The sequence below is a fragment of the Parasteatoda tepidariorum genome, chromosome 5 (genome assembly GCF_982258835.1).
Source record: "Parasteatoda tepidariorum strain Cologne lab strain chromosome 5, Ptep-v5.0, whole genome shotgun sequence".
NCBI lineage: Eukaryota > Metazoa > Arthropoda > Arachnida > Araneae > Theridiidae > Parasteatoda > Parasteatoda tepidariorum.
The window spans coordinates 24,336,324-24,351,280 of NC_141759.1; the positions used below are offsets into that span (position 1 = coordinate 24,336,324).

The 14,957-nt window shown below is 28.7% G+C and overlaps 1 protein-coding gene across 2 annotated transcripts in view; it reads left to right on the forward strand.

Annotated features, from left to right (window-relative positions):
• Window positions 1-14,957, forward strand: part of LOC107447849 (protein-tyrosine sulfotransferase 1) — a 104,879-nt gene that overhangs the window by 32,864 nt on the left and 57,058 nt on the right. The gene's annotated exons all lie outside the window — the stretch shown is intronic.

Here is a 14,957-nt window from a genome sequence, read left to right on the forward strand (position 1 = left end):
ATTACAAGACTAGAGTTGAGTATTGATTGTCGTAAACTCAGAATTGAGTTGGCAGTTCAATACTGCTTATAAATAAAACAAACAAACAAAAAACCATTTATAAGTAGTGGTAAGGTAAATAACTTACACAATAAGGAATCTTACAGTGAAACATTAAATATTGACATATCATTTCTAGATAAAGAAATGATCTTTGATTGCACTGTAAACAACAACTAGCGACGGAATGTTGACAGAGATGCCAACTGCTCCAGACACGCCAAAATATTTAAAAAATAAGAGTAGAAAGCTACAAACTAAATTTTGCAAATATTTAACTATTTTTGCTCGCTTTTTAAAAGGTATAGCATGACATAACTACTACAAAGTGGAGAAATATATCAGCCTATGAATTATTTAGAAATAGTGATGGATAATAATCTACTAAATTGAGTTTATTAAACCAAGAATCACAACTGATAAACTACCACTTTGAAATATTTATATAATATTTATTCTGAGCAAGTTAGCATCTCCATACCTGCCAACTTTTAATCCCTTCCATTCTCATTTTTCCCAGTGGTATTAAAATGGAATTAAAACTTCAATTTTAAGCAAACAAATAAGTTGCATTTGAAAAAACTTAAGTTGACAACCATGATAGTAACGCATATTAATATATGTGCTTAATTTTTGTAAGAATAGTGGTGATCAAAATCATTTAAAAAATTAAGTTTATAAAAGAAAAAATATTATATATATTTACTACCACTTTAAATATGAAAACAAAATCTTCCGAAAGAGTTGGCAGGTATGCATCTCTGTGTTGAAAACGTCTGAGACAACAATTATTGTTTTGACATAAGAAGCAAATGACGTATCCCAGACTTTTTCGTATGTAACTTAGTTACCACTGGAAGAAATTTTTCTAAGATACGTACATGAACTGGTAGTAAAGTTTAGTAATTAAAGTATTGCTTTGATTAATTTTTATTCGCAATGATTTTGTTCAATACAAACAACTTAACCGTAAAACTTGATGACATATAACATTGATTGGGAAAGTTGTCAACCCACATTATTTGGTGATTATTAAAAATAAGAGAGAGAAAAATCAAACATTTTAAATTTCTATAAATACGCATAACTCAACAATGCCCCATTGAAATATATGAACATCAGTATCATCTCTCCTTTACATCAATCAGCATAATCCGATAGCTCTTTGCATCTCCTGTGAACACCGTTTGTTTATTTAGCGATATAAACACATCAGCCACGAAGAACTGTTCTAATCTCTGCATCATCTAATAAACGCAGTTACTTTATCGAAAATCTTCGTGGAGTTTTAAAACTGAGTGATGAAAACACATAAATAAATCATAAATTACGTTGTCATCTAACTTCACAAATTATATCTCATTTGAAGAATTCGATCATTGATTTAAGCGTTGATGACTTTATCTGGTATATTAGTAAATAGATTTGATATCAGAGATTAAAGTGTTTGCACATTGTAATATTTTGACAAACGAATGTTTGTATCGAAAGAAACCTATGTCAACTGGTTGCCAATAGTTCATTAGTGTTTTTTTTAGTGCGACGTTAAGATCTAACACCTGTGGCTGACATGTCTTCACTAATGCTTACTCTTTTTAAAAATTAAATTAAATTTCGAAGTCAGATAACTCAAAAAGGCTTAGAACTGATTTTGATATGGCCGTTTTATATAAAAGTATGGATTAAAGTTCAGGGTTTGATAATTTTGATAGCACAATTTAAACGCTTTTCTTATAAAATTTTAAAATTAAATATAGTGATTAAGTAATAGAAGCATCCTAAAAAATTAAAAGTGGAGGCTAAATTAAGTTTAAAGCTTAAACAATATTTGAGTTTTGGCTTTCACTTTATTTGTAATTTTACCGATCAGCTAAGAAATGTTAAATTTTAAATATTTACACAAATGCATTTATTAAATTGTTGTTCTGACAGGAGGAATATCTTATCTAAGTTTAGTTAATCCTTGCAGTTGGAACTATTAACCTGCAAATTCTATTTTAAAGATCCCCCACAAGGTGTAGAATTAAAATTAAGCTATTATTAATATTCACGTCTTCCAATTTTTCTCGGCTGCTGCGGAACCCTAAAAAAATGAACCTTCTTTTGGTGAAATCCCAACTTCACAAATAAAGTTTATTAAGGGTATAGTAACGTTACCTTATAAACCAATAAAAGACTATACATGTAACCTATTAAAGACCAGGGTCGATGTTTACATCCCTTAGAATCCAATATTTGACTTATAGTTCTATTTATAAATTTTCTATTAAACCTCAGAGAATTTTAATTGCTTAAAGATTCTACCTGCAGAAAATGCACGATTTTTAATATATTGCAGTTTTCTGCAATATTAGATTTCTGATTCCTAATTTTAAATAAATTTTATTTCAAAACTTTTTTATTACTAATCAAAAATAAAATAAATTTGAAGACCCGTATTTTAATCGAGAAGAGTAGATACATAAAAAAAAAAACAGATGATAGGCTTTTTTTAAAGAAAAAAGTCGGCCCTTTTTATTAATGAAAAAAAACTGGCTTTTTACAACTCTGGTTCGAAAAAAAAACAGCTTTCTTTTAAACCCTGTTTGAAGTTTGAATATAAGTCAATTTTTTATTTGCCTGATATGAAATACTATTTCTTTTCCCTTTTTAAAAGAAATTATGGAATGTTCAAACTTTGGTTATGCTACAAATTATTTAAAAAAAACTACGATGAGCTGCCTTGTACCAAAAAAACTACGAACATTTGCTTTAAAATACTGATCTAATGATCAGTATTTTAAGGCAAATGTTACCGGGTTTAAAAGGCCTTGGTTATTACCTTCCTCAGCGAAAATATTACCGAAAAGCGGAATATTTTCTTTTCTCCTGATTTTGGGGATTATTGATTTGAGCTTGATTGATGAATCAGTTAACCCTATCGATCGACGTCAAGTTTCTAATAATGTCATTCATATCGACTTTCTCCGGGCATTTCAGGAAAATGCAATATTGCTTCTCTCAGTGATAATGATTCATGGTGCAATATTCTGAGTTATTGTTGTTTTAAAAGCAATTAATAAACCATTTTTGTAGCAAGCAATGGATGATTAATGAGAAAAATTCGAAACAGTAAATCTTCTCAAAGATTTTGAAGTAGAGGTAACGCTCTATAATATACAATCTGTACGAGAGATGAATTTTTTTTTTAATTAAGCCTTAAACCAATCAAGGGCGATGGAGTAAAAAAACATCTGTTTTACATAAAGTTTCAAATAAAAAGCAAACCAGAAAAGAGAAAATGAAAAGAAAAAAGAAATGTTGAAAAGAGAAAAGAAATGTTGAATTCTTACAATCTGGCAGAGGCCTCCCTGGCCTAGCGGTATCACTCGGTGTGTGTAGAGTGGAGATAGCGGGTTCGAATCCCGCTGTTACCCTGGATGTATCTTCGTTCTATCTTTCTCTGCATTGTGCAATATGTTCATCTACTAGACAAAGGTATATAAGTCTTAATTGAGCACACAAGTCTGAAAATGCATATTGTGCCAGTAAATAAGTAATCTGTCAATTGACTAATTAAGTACACTTAACTAGATTATCGAAGAGATTAATCAACATTTGTAAGAAAATATTTTTGATCTATGGTTAAATTTTTGCCTTTTTTCAGTTTTTACTTATTGTCAGATAATCTGCGTACAAAACATTTTTTTAAAAACTATCTTTATAGAAAATAGTACAAAGATTGCAAGTCAGAACTTTGGAAGGGGGTCACAGTCGATTGAAAATCAGACTGTCCCCCAAAAATTCTTTAAGGAAAAACATGTCTGACTTAGATGTATAGACAGTGGGCAGTAATATATTTTTAAAATTTTTTTTTAAAAAATAGAGACCTTGAGAAAATCTCTTCTTCCTTTCCCACATTATAGAAAAAGCTTATTATCGAATTCTTTGAAACTTTGTATGCATATTTTCCATTATATTACTAAAATACTTTCAATTAAAGACTAAGGTCTAGTTGTGCGTTTATTAATTTTATTATGTTTTAAGTGAAAAAGTGTAAATTTCTTTAAAAAAAATATCAATAATCAACAATATATTTCGTTCTATTTTTTTTGTATATTTTAATCCTTTTAAAGATTTTAGCTCAAAAGACACTGATAATCACAACATAACTGTAATAACAATACATAACTATATAACTAATATCTATACATAACTATAACATAACTATATTACTAATCTGCAAAAAAAATTATGCATTACAATTTATTATAAAGCTGTTAGTGAGACATGAGCCATAAAAAAGGTTTATTTTTTTTTTGTTAAAACTAACCCTCGTTTTGAAACAATATTTTATAAATTTTTAAAACTTACTTTAGATTTATAAATTACAACCACTGCTTATCAAAAATAAATTAAAACTTAAATTAAATCTGTTTTCAAGAAACCCAGTTGGATATTTTAAAGAACTGAAAAACCCAAAAGAATTTAAGTGTTTACCAAATAAAAATAAATTAACATTTCAAATCATGTATGTTCTCTAACAACTATTCGTTCGCAAATGTAAACTATTTTCGCGTCATCTGGATCTTTTATTTAATGTCTCGTATCTCTCTGGCTTAATTTAATCAGCATAAAAGGAATTAATTAGAGCGTATTTATTGAGCAGTGTGTTGTCACTCACTTGAGATGGAGCGCCCATTTCGTGTTTCCGAATACCATTCAGAGAGAGACAACTAAATCTACTGCAAGCAGAAAATATTCCATCTATTTACTTATTTATAGAACATCGAATTTCTAGATGACAAATTTGATTATATTCTAATAACGAATAATCTTGATACACTTCATTCATATTATTTTGCATTCCCATGATACTTCAGGGCTTTTAACTCTTGTTGAATTTACCCTACGTTGTATAATTTCCTTGAATTAAAGATTTCAAATATGCGGTAATTTATGTTAATAAAATTGCTGGGATGTTTATAAAGTAAATGTAAACAAAATTGTATGGAATTGCTTAATTTTTTTTATAAAGTAATAATTTCCTTTTATTAAAGATTTCAAATATGCGGTTATTTATGTTATTAATATTGCTGGGATGTTTATAAAGTAAATGTAAACAAAATTACAAGAAATTTTTTATAAAGTAATAATTTCCTTTAATTAAAGATTTCAAATATGTGGTAATTTATGTTATTAAAATTGCTGGGATGTTTATAAAGTAAATGTAAACAAAATTACAAGAAATTTTTTATAAAGTAATAATTTCCTTTAATTAAAGATTTCAAATATGTGGTAATTTATGTTATTAAAATTGCTGGGATGTTCATAAAGTAAATGTATATTTATTCACAACGTGTACTGTTTATTTAAATAAAACGGTAAATTTTTTTTAAATAATTAAATACCCTATACTGTGAAAAATTTTCAATAATTGGTGCAAAATGTACCATGCGCAAGAAAAAGGACCACCCTGAATAACTTTTGATCCTAATGATCTGATTTTCACGTTTTTGGACTCAATCTTAATGAGTCGAAAGGGTGACCTCAAATATGCTAATTAATAAGTACAGACGATAGTTTAAGTTACGAAATCAGACACAAAAAACGTACTTTCTCTGAATAAACATACCCTTTCCTTCGACGAATTCTGATTCCTGACCCCTAAGATATAGGGGCTAGCCGCAATCTGGGAAATATTGTCCCAATAGTTTGGTCAAGAGAGCGCTTCAAAGTTTGGAACCCTTAATGTTAATTTTATTCTTTGCGTATTTCGCTATGTCACGAGAAATTCTTATGCGAATTGAAACATTTTCGCACACAATTATAAAATTCGTTTATCCAAAGATAATTCCATGAAAAAAATAACATTTAGTAAATATTTATTATTTTTAATCATTTTATCTGATAAAGGTCAAAAAAATTTTGAACTGAAAGGTATAAAATTTTTGTCCTCATTTTAAAGAATATAATTTTACATGATAAAATTCAAAACTTGAACAAAATAGGTCGAATGGTACCTGAGTGATTAAATTTAAAAATAGTCAGATCCTTAAAATTTTTATATTTTGTTATTTTTATCCACGATCAATAATTTTTTAATTACTTAACTTCATCATCCCATTGTATCTATAAGGATACATCGCTAAATTCAGGTCACCCACAATATAGAAAAGTTTAAGAGTGGTTACGAACGTTTCAAAAGATTCATCAAGTTGACTTTTAATTTTTTTAATATCACTTTCGAAGCAACGATTATGGAAAAATTTGACACTAAATGAAAACATTTTTCATTAGATATTAATAATTCAAAGTATGAATATTTTTCAAAATTTAGCAACTACTTTAAAAAGATTCCCAGACCATGCTATGGGGTACCCTATCAGGACTGAAGAGGTTATATCTCTAGTTTATTTCACATTTTACAGCGCCTAGCTTTCTGGCAAAAGGTAAGAACTGGGCAAAAAACGATTTCATTTCTTCCTTCTTTTCAATAATACCGAATCAGTGTTTCTTATTTCCCTGAAAGAGAAAAACTTATAAGTTAATTGCCTTCAATATTTACAGATTCCATACCATTTTCAGAAAAGAAAATTAGAGTTAAAATTCAACCATCCCAGTTGGGATTTGATCCCGGTAACTCTTTGTTAAAAGGCGAATAGCTAAACCGTTAGTTTAAAAAAAATGAACCGAAACTTTAATGGGGCATATTTTATATAACAGTCGGATTAGGCGATTTTTATATACCTAACCCAAGTTTTTCAAACATGTTCCTTAATTTAAGCTTAATTTTGTTTTAGTAGGAATTTTCAAGATGCGTACTTCTTTTATTTGTTAACTCAAGAGAATATTAAAAATATCCTGGTTAGGAATATATTATTAGGGGCCGTTCAAAAAGTACGTACATCCCGAAGGGGGGGAGGGGATTTGCTATTATGTATGGTTTTGTACGATGGGGAGGGGGGGGAGGTATTATACAACGTACGTACTTTATAAACATACACCAAATTTAAATTTGACTTCATCCTACACACTCCTTAAGTAAATATTTAATTTTATTTAAAACATAATTATTTTAATTTTTATGAAAAAGGGGGTAGACTAATAAAATGTACGTACTCTAAGGGGGGGGGGAGTAACACCTAATGTACGGTAATGTACGAAGGGGGGGGAGGGGTTTAAAATTTCTCCATTTTTGTGTACGTACTTTTTGAACGGCCCCTTATATTGCATAAAAAAGTAGTTTTTTTGGAGATTTGAAGTCAATGACCCGAAAATATCTAAACTCAGTTCAAAGCTTTCCAGCAGAAAATAATTGTTCCCTATTAACACAAATATGCTTCTTCTTTTTAAATTTAATATAAATGAAAAATTTCTATTCTAATTCTTTGAGTTTCCCTTTTCAACCTTTAACCTCGTTATTACCTCGGTCCACATATGTGTAACAACCTTCGCTACTTAACTTGTAAAAACACGCTATGAGAAAATTTCTAGTTGCAACCTCTTTAAAACATTCGTGGCCTCTTAAGCTTTCTGGGGATTTCAAAATATGCAGGAAATGTACGTTATTTGGTTAGAATTCCACATAAACAGCAGCGATTTTTTTAAAATGATGCCAAATCCACGAGCTCAAAAATGTAAGTAATTTTAAATCTTACATAATTTAGGTATTTTGAAAAAATATATATTTATATATTTTTTCTTTAACTTAGTAATTATGTTTTCTGTATGAAGCTTATGCAAGTCCACGTGACCGTACAATCGTATTTATGCAGAAATAAATGACAGCGCAGTAGTCAAGTGAAATCTCATAGTATTATGAGTATTTAATTTTATGTCTATTTAGTAATATTTTCAGATGTAATTTAATTGTTTTATGTTAAGGGAGTTACATATATTTAATAACTTTAACTTTTTGTGTTTTTTTTTCACCATAAATTTAAAATTTTATTCTCCCAAGAATTAGATTATTTTTTATAATTTATGCTTGATTCTTTTCCACAATTATTTATTTTGCGTGGTTTGATAATTTAAATAGTTTTGAAACTGAGATTTAATGTGATTAGAATTTTTATTTTCTAAATTTTTTTCTTCTAATTAATTGCGAAATTTATGCGTTATTGTATTTAAATTGACCATAATATAAGAATATGCATGTTTCTTCCTACTTTACTTGCAATTTAACGTTAGAAATATTTACTTTTTATTATTTCCTTTACTTCAGCTGAATCTTAAGGTCCCCGTATGTGTACCTAAAGTTATTAGCCCTCCAGGCAGCATAAATCACATTTTGTTTATCATATTATGATTTATGGTAGTAACATAGAACTTCGAACCTGTAAAACAGTTTTTACGCACACTGTTAGAACTTTCATTCTAAAATTATGGTAAAATAACTGGAAGCTGTCTGTCCATCCGATTAACCGTACAGTTTACGGTAAAGAACATTTTTTTCCATTACGGTTTTGAAACCATTTACAAAATGTATGGTTATAAAACCATGAATACAAAACCATACTGCTTTTTAATCATTTACAACTAGCATTTTTCAAAAACGCAGAGAAAAATTAGTACTTAACTATACATAGGACCTCAGTTTTTAGTATGGTAATGGACATTGGAGAGTGCCGGACACTGGAAATTCTTCATGTGTTGAAGGTAATGGAGGAAATATTGTGGTGTCAGCACTAGGACTCGAACTCCAGTTCTGCCGGTCATGAGATTGACCGATAAACCAGTTCGGCTATGATATGTACGCAGTTGCAAAGAACTAAGTAGCTTCATTAGGTGGTTCTAGTTGGTGAGATAAAATTCTGGTTGTTTAACCGTATTAGGTGAAAGCAGTTAATAAACAGTTTTTCTCAAACTTAATAGTTTGATTGCCATTTTATTTATGGTAATTTGACTGTTTTTATTAAATATGGTAAAATAACCATTCAATAAATTGTTATTTGACCATTTTTTCCGAGAAATTTCTAACAGTGCTATATTTCAGTAGTGAAGAGGTTAAAAAATTCATCAAAAACCGAAATGTAAACGAATAAATATGTTATATATTTCAAGTATACTTATCTATATTTTAAATTCTTTGTTAAAGATAAATAACGACAGGGGAATGTATGAGGCATTCATTTATCAATATATATATATTTATAAATATAATGTTTACAGCAGCTTTCAATGCATAAGTTCGATTAAAGCCCCCACATGTCAAAGGAAATTTTGTCATCTTCTGCATTAGGGAGTGATAAATGGTCTCGATGGCGATGGATCTGCGATGCAATATATTTTAAATTCTTTTTTAATAATATACGAGTAAATGCTACGTATACTTTATCATCGTATATTATCCTTTATTAGTCATCAGTATCATTGCCTAGACGTGCATCAAGTTATTATAACAAAAAATATACAGAAAATAAGGAAAATATTAGACATCATACATTTTAAATTCTTCAAGGCATTATATGGATAGTTTGTAATAAAAACTTTATCAATACATTAATTTCATGATTAGACGGCTTAAAGTTATCATTAAAAATATAGAAAACATTAAAAAAACATTAGAGATCTAGGATGCAATAGTTTTTATATTCTTTATAATAATATAGGAGTAAATAGAGCGAAATACTTAATCATTACATTATATTTTATTAGATATCACTTTCGTTGATTTGACTTGCATCAAAGAATGTAGTCAAAAATTTAGAGAAAACAAAATAATATTAAAGATCTATGATGCATATAATAAATTCTTCAATGTAATATAGGATTTTTTGTTATAAGAACTTTATCAATTCATTAATATCATTATTAGACGGGTGAGCGTAAACTTATCATTAAAAAATATAGTGAACACAAAAACATTAATTATCTAGGATACAATATATTTTATTTTCTATACAGTAATAATATACGAGTAAAGGATAAAAATACTTTATCATAACATTTTTACAATTTATTATACATCATTTTTATTGATTAGTCGTGCATAAAATATTATAATAAAATATGCATAAAATTAAACAATATTAAGGATTTATGAATAACATTTTAAAATCTTCAAAATAATATACGATTATCTGTCATGAATACTTTATCAGCACTTTAATGTAATTATCAGACGAGCATAAGGATATCATTATAAAAAATATAGAGAACATTAAAGTAACTAGATGTCTAAGATGCGATATGTCTTACATTTTTAATTAAGTCCCACATGTAGAATAAAAATTTACAAATATCTGCTATATGACTACTTTATCAATACATTAATGTCATTCATCAAACGTAATTATTAATTAGTTATTTATTCTATATTTCTAATTCTTCAAAATGTACGAATATAATGTTATGAATGCTTTATCGATAGATTAATGTCACTGATTAAACGTGAATACAGATAATATTATAAAAACATGGGAGAAAAGATAAATTTATTCCAGATAAAATTATTATTTTTTGTTTATAACTTTTAATACTATAATAAATATTGCTGTATTGTAAGATTTAATGTAAATAATAATTAATATGCAATAACATTGAGAGTTTTATTAAATGTTGCTATAGTGATATGTCTTTCACAATGCTCCCAAATGTCCAACAAAAATATTCAATTGATAATAAACAAATCAAAGCATTTTAAAATTTTCACGATTTAGTAACCCCTTAAAATTAATTTTCACCAAATAGGTGGTAAGAGTTTTTTACATGCATTGAGAAACCCAAATATTTAAATTATCAAAGACGTCTAATTATCAACGTATAAAAATAAAAAACCGAGATGGTCATAGTCTGGAGAAATTTACGAAAAATAAGGAAGACAAATGTTTCTTTAGGCTGTTGAAAATTTTAAAGATTTTAATTTCTTAACATTGAAGCATTAAAAAGCATGTATTTCCTTTAATTTATAAATGTTTTCTGGTAGATATAAATTTGAAAAAAATAATTTGTGTCCTTGAAATTTGTCTATCCCTTTTTTTTCCAGACTAGTCACCTTAGAAACGTATATAATATTATAAATTCTGCTTCCTCCTTAATCATTTTAGTCGACAACTGAAATCGCTGTTTCATTCTAAATGCCTAATTTCAGTATTTGTTTTCCTAATAATTAGTTAATTAAATTAGATTTATTTAATTAATTAAGATAAAAACCTTAAATGTTTAAATTTCAGCTCGAGAAAAAATAAATTTTAAAATTTTTTATCTGCGGGTGTAAATAATTCACTTCATTTTGATAGAGGATTTCTATTAACTTGCAAATAAAAATTGAGCCAAAATATTTTTTTTTAAAAAGTTATAAACTAACATATTTTGCTTGTTTATAGATGTATGATCTATAACAAATGATGACACGGGGGTTGGAGAAAATATGGAGACACTTCTAAACCAACACTATATGAACAATTTTTCTTTCATCAGCAAATGTTTTGCACGGTAAAACTGTTGACACAATTTGAAAGGTTATGCTTGAAGATTTCAGGGAAGGGGTTCTTTTTTCTCATACGAAATTCGCATTGACCAAAATGAGAGTTGAAAGTTAAATGCTTTTTTTCTTTCTTTTTTTCATACTAGCACAATTTAAAAAGCATTCATATATAAATATTGCAATCATGCGTGAGCGATCAGGCGTGATTTCTATATTTCCGGCATTAAAACTTAAAAAATGTTATCAACTTCTTTTCCTTATGGTCGATCCGAAATTAGCTTGGGAAAAAAGGACGTAATTTCTCGTTTCGTTTTTAAGAAGTGCTTAAAGGTATTTATTTTTGATATACGTTTTTAAAAAGCCCTTAAAGGTGCTTTTTTCATTGGGTTTTTGTAAAAAATGCTTAATTTTCTATCTTTCAAAATGAGACTTTTTATTTGCTGCCCCAATTATCGTCATAAATAACAAAAAAAACATGAGCTTCACAATTTTCTCCGTAATATTTATCAGAAACTAGTTATTTTATTATAATAATATAATGTCTTTGGGAAATGTTTTTGAATTTTGTTGATTTTATGTACTTAAATAAACTTTAAACAATAGGAAGAAATAAATTTTATTACTGCACGTATCCCGATTTGGATTTTTTTTTCACATAAGAGTGATTAAAAATATTTTTGAGTGCTTAAGAGGTGCGTATTTTTTGTTGAAATATCTGGATACACACTCTGTTAAGGTATCTTTGAAATTGTAACAACAGTTTTGTCATGCAAATTAACCATAACATTTGAAGTACAAAGAAAGATTGTATACATAGAACTAGTATAGAAGTGTTACAGTCTCATTTTGATAACCATCTCTATTTTTTCAGTAATTTACTGTTACAGCTGCCATTTTATTTTCAAAATGTTATAGCTCCATATGATTTCATACTTAATAATAGATATCTAGGTGTATGAAGAATTTATGAATTTTATTTTCTGCTAAATAAATGTTAATACGAGTAATAAAACAATTTTTCTACAACAGCTTGCATTAAATGAACTAACCAATTAAACGGATAAAATTAAAAACTAAATAAACTGACTTAAGAAGTACGGTGCTGTTTACAAGATTGGCTAAGCAAAAACCAAGAGGATTGCTCTGATGCTAACTTTTGTAGAAGAGTGCAGTGTTGACAATTTTCGCAGTGTTAGTAAGAAATAATGGATCCTTACAGAAATAAGTTGTTTGCAAGGTTGTTTTGAGGCTGACAGATTTAAAAAAATAAACCTTAGGGAGAAAAGGTTATGTTTTTCACCAGAGGTAATGTTTTTAACCAAAAATAACCTCATTAATAAACCTCAATTTCAACGTCATTTAAAACTCACAAAATCACCCACATATATAACTCAGAAATAATTTTAGTTTAGATCTTTATTTGCTTGAATTGTAGAAAAAATAATCCGTACACCTCAAAAACCACGTCCCTAAGCTGGTAATTTAAAATAGATAGTCAGCCCTGCTAACTACCATGCTTTTGCAAAAAGCATGGCTGTATTTTCGTGTTGTTGCTTCTAATGCCACTTGATGATACCAGCTAGCCTGCTTGGTGAACCAAGCGAGTTTAAAGCAGAGAGGGGTTTCTTGTTTTTCAGTGGTGCCACCTACGGGCAAGAATACAACTTTAGCCACACACGCACTCACATCATAGCCCGTTTTATTGGGTGTACCCATTCATACATCCACAGATCGTAATTTTGACCTGAGCAAGAGAGCAAAGCAGCTGTATTTTTGTTAAAACTAATAAATTTGACAATACTTTTTTTTTTTTTTTTTGAAAAAAGAAAAATACAAATCAAAGTATCGAGGCAACTATATTTTCAGTTTAAACAAATATTATTTTATATTCTTTCTTAAGTACATAAAATTAAAAATTACAGAAATTAGCTTACTCTGAAAGGAATTTTAATAACTCAGGGTAGCTGCGACAAGGAAAAATCTCAAAAGAGGTGGATAAATATTTAAGAAACTAATTGCTTTTTCTAATTTCCAACTGGCAAAAATGAAGGAAATATACCTGCTTGACTAAGTATCTAAAATTAGTGTGAAATTAAAACTTTAAAACATCCGGCAGTCTCATAGAAATGCTAACTGCTCCGGATTCGATAAAATATCTTTAAGAAAAGTATAGGATAAGGAATTAACATGCGAGGTTTTTTGGCCAATTTTGCCAACTTTTAAAACGCTCATCACAACTTAATTTAATTGGTTTATTGGAATTACATACATTTGCAGGCTTGTGTGCTCAATTTAAGCTTATAAACCTTAGTTAAATAAAAGTACAGATAGCACAATACAAAGAAGGACAGTACGAAGATACATCCAGGGTAACAGCGGGATTTGAATCCGCTAACACCACGCTTTGCACAGCATTGGCGGATATTTCTGCTCGGTCAGGGAGGTTCCACGTCTTAACACTTTTGGGACGGGCGAGTCATAAATGTATTCGTAAGGAATCAGTATTAGAATGGAAAAAAATAAGAAGCTGTAGCTTTAGTTTGGGCATAATTAATTTGACAAATTTATTTTTGCTTTCACTTTAAATCTAAGACATCTAATATCTGCGTTAAAAGTGCAACAATACAATTTTTAATTCAAACTAAATAGTAGTGAATTAAATAAAGCAAACTATTATTACCCCGCCCACAAATAAACTGTAAACACAAATAAAAAATATTTTGGTTATCAGTTTTATCGTTTTTACCCTGATTATCGCCATTCTGAGAATGCATGTATGACTCGCCCGTCACAAAAAGGTTAGCTGCCCTAGTGTGATTTAGCTGGGCCATCACCTCCTATATGAGATAGCCACCACACAGTTTTTGATAAGTAGTCTGCGCAGACTGCTTAAAAAGAGAACCAGTTGTGCGCATGAACCCAAATTCTTAATTAAAAGTAATTGAAAGAAATTTATCATATACATTTGAGGATTGAATTTATATTGGTTGACAAGTAAATAAGACAAACCATTTATATTCATAAATTTAAAAAATTTTTAGTCAGATATTTGCTACCACTTATCAATTTTTAATAGATTTTGTATAACATGGGTCTTTCGTAAATTGTTTTATCTTCACAATGGTCTGATCGGACTACCTATAAAAAACCGTGTGGAGGCTTTTAGTTGTAGGAGGCGTTAGCTGGGCACCTATCCAATTCGTCATGAGCTTGGATTCCGTTTGTATTGAGTCTTTGTGGTTAGCAGTGGGGTTGCTTAATACAGAGATGCCAACTGCTCCAGACACGCCAAAATAATAAGAAAAACGGTAAATAACCACAAAGTAAATTTTGCATATATTTGACTATTTTTGCATGCTTTTTAAAAGATATAGCACAGCAATAATGCAAAAAATTGGTGAATTATATAAGCCTAAGAATTATTTAGAAATAGTGGTAGATCAAAATCTACTAAATTGAATTTATTAAACCATGAATCACAATTGATAAACTACCACTTTAAAATTTC